This window comes from Berghia stephanieae, chromosome 4, assembly GCF_034508935.2.
Source record: "Berghia stephanieae isolate SIO BIC M18660-M18661 chromosome 4, UCSD_Bste_1.3, whole genome shotgun sequence".
Taxonomy (NCBI): Eukaryota; Metazoa; Mollusca; class Gastropoda; order Nudibranchia; family Aeolidiidae; genus Berghia; species Berghia stephanieae.
Genome location: NC_088363.1, coordinates 79,334,382 through 79,342,225, shown reverse-complemented (window position 1 = coordinate 79,342,225; position 7,844 = coordinate 79,334,382).

The following is a 7,844-nucleotide window of genomic DNA, read 5'->3' as shown; positions in this document are numbered from 1 at the left end:
AACAATAAATACTAGGTCGCTCTTCGAATCAGTAATTAAGGTGTTAATTTTGTGAGATTTATTACGAATTGATCCTGCATTAAAATATGTCACACTTGTCTTGTTACTGTGATTAAATCGATTATTGAGTAAAATATTATTGTCACCAAAAAAGAAAATACCAAAAGCTTAAAAGATTCAGGCTCAAACCACTTCTTCAGTGAATAATAATAATAATATTTTTTTTTTCTTCTAATGTACATGAATAAATATGCAGTAACGGTTTTAAAAAAGAACAAAATGCCAAACACAGAACGTTTCGGGTTCAAAACGTTGAACCAATGCTACAATTTTTCCCCAATGCACAAAATGAATACAACAAAAAAAGAACAAAATACCAAACATTTACAGTATTGGGCTCAAAACTCTTCTCCAGCCAATAACAATATTTACACCATCTTGAATTGTTAGGACTCGTTGAGCTGACATAAATCTCCTTACTCATCTATCGTGAGCAGTTGCTTCTGCATCTTCCCAATAGAGCACCCTTCTCCTTGGGGTTGTGGCATACCATTTCTCTCCTAGGTAGTCTTGTCAACCTCTTTTTTCACAGACTGCAGTCCATGTCATTACCCGTCTTAGGTAGACGTTTTTCTTTCATCCTGATGTGGTGTCCAAATCAAGCTAATGGTTTCTTCCTATTTATCTCCATCATATATTTCTCCATTGTTCTTCTCTTCATTTCTTATTTCTCTCTTTGTGGCTTTGTTGAGAAAGTAAACCGCAGTATTTTGCTTAGGTACTTTACACGGAAGGCATTTAGTTTTCTTAGAGCCGTTTAGTACAACAATGTTTCACTGCCATAAAGTCTGATGTTAATGTGGTGTGATACTTATCTAGTTTAGTTAGGATCTTATTTTTCATGAGGTCATTATCTTCAGGTTTTCAGGTCATATTTTAGTTAAAGATCCTGTGGGCCCATCATGACCAAATTCACACATCCATCATGAAACAAACTAACATTAACATGTGTCAGCTATCTGAATCGTGTTAAGGGCTCTGTTCAATGTTTCTGTACCTTCTATATTGGTAATATTTCTCAATTATATTAATGCGGCCTCTTTACATCTTTTCTTGAGGGGCCTTCAATTAAGACTGAAGGGCGGATGCCATGGATCCTGCTTATTTCGATGTGTTGCCTGTCACAAATCAAACAATTGCTCTTTAAACTTTCTCAATCATGTTTATGTCCTATGAATATTCGCACATTCCAATAACAGTCTAACAAATGTGATAAAGGAGTGCGATTTGATGTTCTTTAGACATTGATAGATATTCCCACACAGAAGACCCAGCATTTTATACGCTTTTGCGACGAGTTCGATGTGGACGTCCCATTTCAATATTTTGCTCGTATGGATACATATTGTAATGTGTGACCAAAGTGCCCATACAATGTGGCATTCCATTCAGTCACTAGAAGGTGATATTCGTAGATTACAGGTGTTTTTGTTTGATATCGTCAGAATGTTGCATTTGCTTACATTGAAGCTCATAAACCATGACTTCTCCCAAGTTTTCAGTTTTGCCTAGTCCTTGTTTAGTTCAACATTATCTTCAATTGAGTGGATGTGCTTGTAGAGTGCAGTGTCATCTACAAATTGACGAACTTCAGATGTTAAGCCATCAGGGAGGTCGTTAATGAAAACAAGTAAAAGCAAAGAACCGATATGGGGGCCTCCTACAGTTACTAATAATTATAATAATAATAATAATCTTTATTGTCCAAATAGGCAATTATTGTTAGCCTACAGCTCTTGTAATAGGGGAAAAAAGTAATTAAAATAGTAGTAGTAATAATCATAATAATAAGAAGAAGAAGAAGAAGAATAAGATTGATACAAGGAGGGCTTTAGAATAGTTGTCCTTGGATTGATAGTAATAATAATAATTTCTCTCTCTCTCTCTCTCTCTCTCTCTCTCTCTCTCTCTCTCTCTCTCTCTCTCTCTCTCTCTCTCTCTCCATTTCTCCTTCTGTCTATCTCTTCTAATTCCAGTCACCATTGTTCAGTCAGTTATTTTATCTCTACTCGACATTTTGTTGATTTCTTTGATGGCTGTTGGGATGAATGTGTTCTTATGCCTGATGGTACGACATTTAGCTTCCCGGTACCGCGCGCCTGATCTCAGCAGTTCGAACTTTGGACAGAGAGGGTGGTGACATTGCTGTAAGATGCTTCTTGCCTTGCTTGCCACAGCGTTGTTGTAAATGGAATCAAGGCTGCCGAGTTTGATATTGATACTTTTTTACGCCTCCCTGATGATTCGTTGGGAGTTTGCATCTCTGTTTAATACGGCACACTGCGTACCATACTGAAATTCCGTATGTGAGGACGCTTAGAAGCAGGGAGTTGCATACTTGTTTTAGCGTCTTTGTACTGACATCAAATGATCATACAGTAAAATTACTTTAAACCGAAAGAAGCTAAACCGAAAAATACCTTAAACCGCAAAGAATGTAATAAATTGTACTAGCTCCTTCATTATCTTTGTACTAATTCTTACGATGAACCGAAATACTTCTAAGCAGGACTTTCTTTAAATCGAAACAACTTGAGAGCACCTTCCTTTTTTCTCTCTATATTTTTCTTCAAAATTCGGGAAGGTGGCCACACGTAATAATGCCCGATAACAAAACAAAGACCGTAAGCATAAGATGAGGGTGGGGGGTAGGAAAACACTTCAATCACTGCACTTGGGCTTGGCCAACACCACAATCGCACAGACTGGAAAAGGAAGACGACGGGTGACTGGCAGGCGAAAAATGAGGAAAGAGGGGGAGTTGGGGTGTAGAATCACGCAAGAGAGATGTTCTCACTCGTTTGCTGATGCTTTGGAACCATCGTCTACTATAAGAAGTCGTTGTTTGGAACTGACTGGATTTTCAACACGAGGGGGGGGGGGGGGGGTAGGGTACTTACCATTGACATGCCATTTCATTTCCAGTTTGTTTAAATGTGTGTGTAAGGGGGGGGGGTCTATGTAATTAGGCCTTTGAACCTAATGGCTTTTCAACAAAAGAGGGGAGTGTAGTAGACAGCCTAGCATTGACACGCATTTTCATCTCCATTTCACTTCACCTCATTATCAATTATCACACAAGACCTTTCGATCTTATTTTAGCTTTACATTTTACTAAAAGATGTCTAAAAGAAAGCACTGTGCTTACATGTTGGAGTTTAAAATCAAAACACTATGTGAAGTCGATGAAAAAAAAAATTGAGCAAGACGGAGATATGTAAAATACACGGCATCCCAAACTCAACTCTTTCAACTATTTTGAATGGAAAACGAAAAACCCGAAAACTATTTTTAAACACACACACACACACACACACACACACACACACACAAAGAATAATAAAATAACATTTTTTTAAAATGGTTACAAAGACGGCATTTATTCAACAACTCCATTTAAGGGGAAACCCATGATACGATTAAATGAGCAAATTCCTTAAATAGTTACTACCCTTGAAAAACATCGCAAAACGGGAACTTGCTTTAAACCAAAATGTCTTTAAACCGAAATGGTTTAGAAGGTCCCCAAAATTTCGGTTTAAAGTAATTCTACTGTAGTTTCCTTAGAATATAGAGGCACTGGGCACATTTTTTGTGAATAATGTCAGAATGTGTTGTGAAGCAGAGGTCTTTGTCGATGGTAATTCCGAGGTATTTGAAATGGTCAACGGTTTTTACAGTCTGGTCGTGGATTTTTGTCTGTGTTTTCTGGATGCTGTTTTGTCAAACAAAAAAATTTGCTCCTTCGTCTTGGTTACATTTAACTCTAACTGGTTGTTGACATACCACGAGTGAGTTTGCTGGAGGTATGAATTTTCTGACTGGCTGTGGAGGCCAAGCACTGCTGTGTCGTCTGCGTATTTAATGTGTCTCTGATACCCGGCCTATTTCAGAGATTTGACCTCCAACAACTACTTGTTGGGTTCTATCACTCAGAAATGATTCTCTCCATATCAGTGTCTGACCAATTATTCCAACTTTCTGGATCTTGCAGGTAAGCCACATATGTGCTACTTTATTAAAAGCTTTCTCGAAATCAAGGAGTATCAGGTCGGTTTGTCCACTTTTGTCAAGTTCCAGTAAGAATTCATCGACCATAGAGGCTAGTTGTGTTTCACATGATCTGAGACTTTTCAGAAACTGCGCTGAGCACCATTCAATAATTTATTTTACTCAAGATGATTTGCCATTGAGGATCTTACGATGTGCTCCATTAGTTTACAGCATATGCAGGTCAAGGAGATTGTGCGATAATTTACAGCAATTTTCCTATCACCTTTTTTATGGATTGGCTGTACATAAGCATGTTTCCAATTTTGGGATATGACGCCTGATTTAAGAGACATTTCAAATAGTTTAGTCAACGCAGGGGCAATCTCATTTGATACCATTTTTCCAAGCCGTGTTGGGATGGGATTTATTTGCGTATTTTCTGCAATTGGGTATTGGTGACCTGTAATAATTTTGTTTGCCCAGTCGATGTCCGGTAGATTGAAATCACCTCCTATTATTATTACATCATTGTTTTATAAGCTTTCTCAATGTATTTGAAAATGTCACTCAATGTTTCTCCTTTGAAAAATATAAATTCAATGACAGCTCTCTATCGCAGACAGACATCCATTTTGAATTGCTGTAACACTGCCAAAATCAGAAGACATTAAAAATGTCAACTTTTATTTTCGAGAGCTTGTGTGTAAGTCTATTTGAGCCAAATGTGATACCATAAGAAAAAAATAATGAACTCAGTTGGAGATTTGTCCCATTAATTTTTTGACTCAGCCTCGTAATTTCAAAAAATATAGGGCTCGTCCATAACATGACAGATACATTGGATTTGTTTCTCCAATAGCCATGTTCTGGGCTATTTATGAATCAGGAAACATCCATTTAAACACTCCAGCAATTCCTGCTAATGATGAGAATAATTGCTATCAGCAACTTTGAAAATCGTTTGGTAGGGGTGTTTATGAGCGATTTTGCATGACATAAGTTGGTTCCTTGATTCTGCCACCTAAAATTTCATGTTTACATTTGTTCCCAATTATCCTCATGCAAAAACATCATCCCCTAGAACAAAGATTGCCATCACATCAACAATCTTTACATCGAAGTCCTCTGAGTCCTCCTCAATTTCAGCTTCTTTCCAATAGCTGATGACCATTTTTTTTCTCTCTGATTTCCACCACCCTTGCATTCCATGTGCAGTCTTTCCTCAACTCTACATCATACCATTTGTGTTCAAACAATGCCCCAACAATCGATTCATCCTTATCCATCATTTGCTATAACCGTTCCTGCTGCATTCCATGAAAATAGTTGCATCTACATTCTTCTCATCAGATGCTTTCTTCACATCTTTGTCAACTTTCTTCCTAGACTTTGAACTTCTTGTTTGAACCACCTCTCTCATCCCTACTTCATTCTCTTTATCAACCTCCCTTTCATTCTCTTTCCTTAACTTTCTCAAAACACTAGCCCTTCTTGTAGCAAAACTCACCAACCTCTCTTCAGCATCCAACCATTCCATTGTTTTATTTGTTTTTGCTTTAATCTTTGCATTCAAGAAACCAATGTTTTATTTGTTTTTGCTTTAATCTTTGGGTCCAAGAAACCAATGTTTTATTTGTTTTTGCTTTAATCTATGCGTCCAAGAAACCAACAGTAGCCATTGGGCATTTCTTCCACAGTTGGCAGGTCATTCCTAGCACGCGCTCTGCCCAAATGTTGTGAGGAGCTGCACTTTCTGTCTTTTTTAAAGTTTCAGGACTTAGATTCGACAACTCTTTAGACAAATATCTACCAAGCTGTCGGGTTATACGTGCAGGCACAGTGGTATAATGCATCAGTTCGTGTACCTTTCGATATCAGTATCGAGACGCACACGAGACGGAAGCAAACTGACTGTTAAACGTTTTACAACCATTTCGTGTACATCCCGATATCGTCTACAGATGACACAACACACCCTGACATTGTTGTTACACATAACGCAATGGAGACATTGAAGTTGAAGCTTCTTTTACTTATGTGGTTTAAAAGAAGACGTAGAAGGCGCTATTGGGTTCATCCTATATTCCAACTGAGGGAAACATTTGGCGAGTATCATCATCTTATGCAGCAAATTCTAAGTGATGAAGAAAAGTGTCAGGCATACATACGAATGAAACCAGACACGTTTAAAACCCTTCTAGAAATTATTGGACCCCACATTGAGAAAAGGACGACAAATTTTCAGAGGCCACTGTCAGCTAGGGAGCGCCTTGTTATCACATTACGGTAAGTAAATTGACCACAAATTGCCTGGCTATTAATTATTAACATAGAACGTTTGAACTTTATTTGATATAAAAATAAAAATTGAGAATACAAAATTCAACACTAATATAATGCAATACCGCATTCTAAATTCAATAAACATTTGTGTTTGAAATGTGCATGAAGTTTTTAAAAAATGAATAATAGAACTAAAACATGACTTATAAAAGAGAAAGATCACGGACTGTAAGTGTGATATTGTTCGTATGGAAATGTGTTGTACGGTTGTAGTTGTTGCACAGGCTGCTGATGTTGTCCTGGCTGCTGATGTTGTCCTATGGTGGCTAGAGGAGTAGTAGTATTTGGAGTCTGGTTCTGATCCAAGTAAAATTAGCATCTGCATCTCAGCCTGACACTTGTACCTTGCCAACAGATTCAATGACCGTAACTGGGGTGCAAGGCTTTGTAGGAATAAATCACAGTCATCCTTTTTCTGTTCAGTTGGATTTAGTGTCATTATGGCGTCAAGGATTTTGCCATCCAGGGAAGCGCTATATCCTTGCTGCTGAGGATATGGTGCCCGCTTTCTATTTCTCGAAGTTGTAGTAGTATGTGTAGTTGAAGTAGTTGGATTCCCTTCACTAACACCAGAAGTGCTTGGAGAAGGTGAAAGTTGAGATTGTGGTGGATAAATTTCAGTGGGTGGAGACGATTGAGAAGGCACTGGGTGTAAAGATTGAGAGCTAGCTTCTGATATTTGAGAGCTTGCATCATCTTCAATATCAGACACATCTGATAGATTTGATGTAGTTTTTCTATCACTAATATGAGGCAAACAAAATTTCATGGAGTCGTAAAGATACCACTTTCTCCGCTTTTCTGCTGCAGCTCCTCACTTAATTGTTTTTAACTGTTTATTTGTCGTATAAAAGTAATCTCTGAGTGTTGTCCACTTCTTTCTTGCAGCATTACCTGTAAGAAAAAAAATACAACATACATTTTAATATTTATAACTATCAAAAGGTTATTATACAGTTATTTTGGACATTAACTACCTCCTCATGTTCTGATTGTCAGGTACCATCAATCTCAATCCTTTCATTTCCGGGCTGGCCTCTCAACAGTAAAGAATATTACAAGGGAAACATGTGTAGTCATTTGGAATACCCTACAACCGCAAGTGATGCCAAAACCTGATGAAGAACATTGGTTGAAAATTGCATCTGAATTTTTTACAAGATTTCAATTCCCCTTGTGTTTGGGAGCAGTAGACGGGAAACATATTCGGATTAAAAAACCGAACAGGTCTGGCTCAAAATATTTCAACTATAAACATTTTTTTTCTATTGTCCTCCTTGCAGTAACAGATGCTAATGGAAAATTTGTTGTGGTAGATGTAGGCTCTTGCGGAAGTAACAGTGATGGCGGAGTTTTCAGTCGTTCATCTCTGGGCAAAAAGCTTCTATCTAACACGTTATCTATTCCCCAAGGAAGATGTATACCAGGCACTGATATTGAGCTCCCTT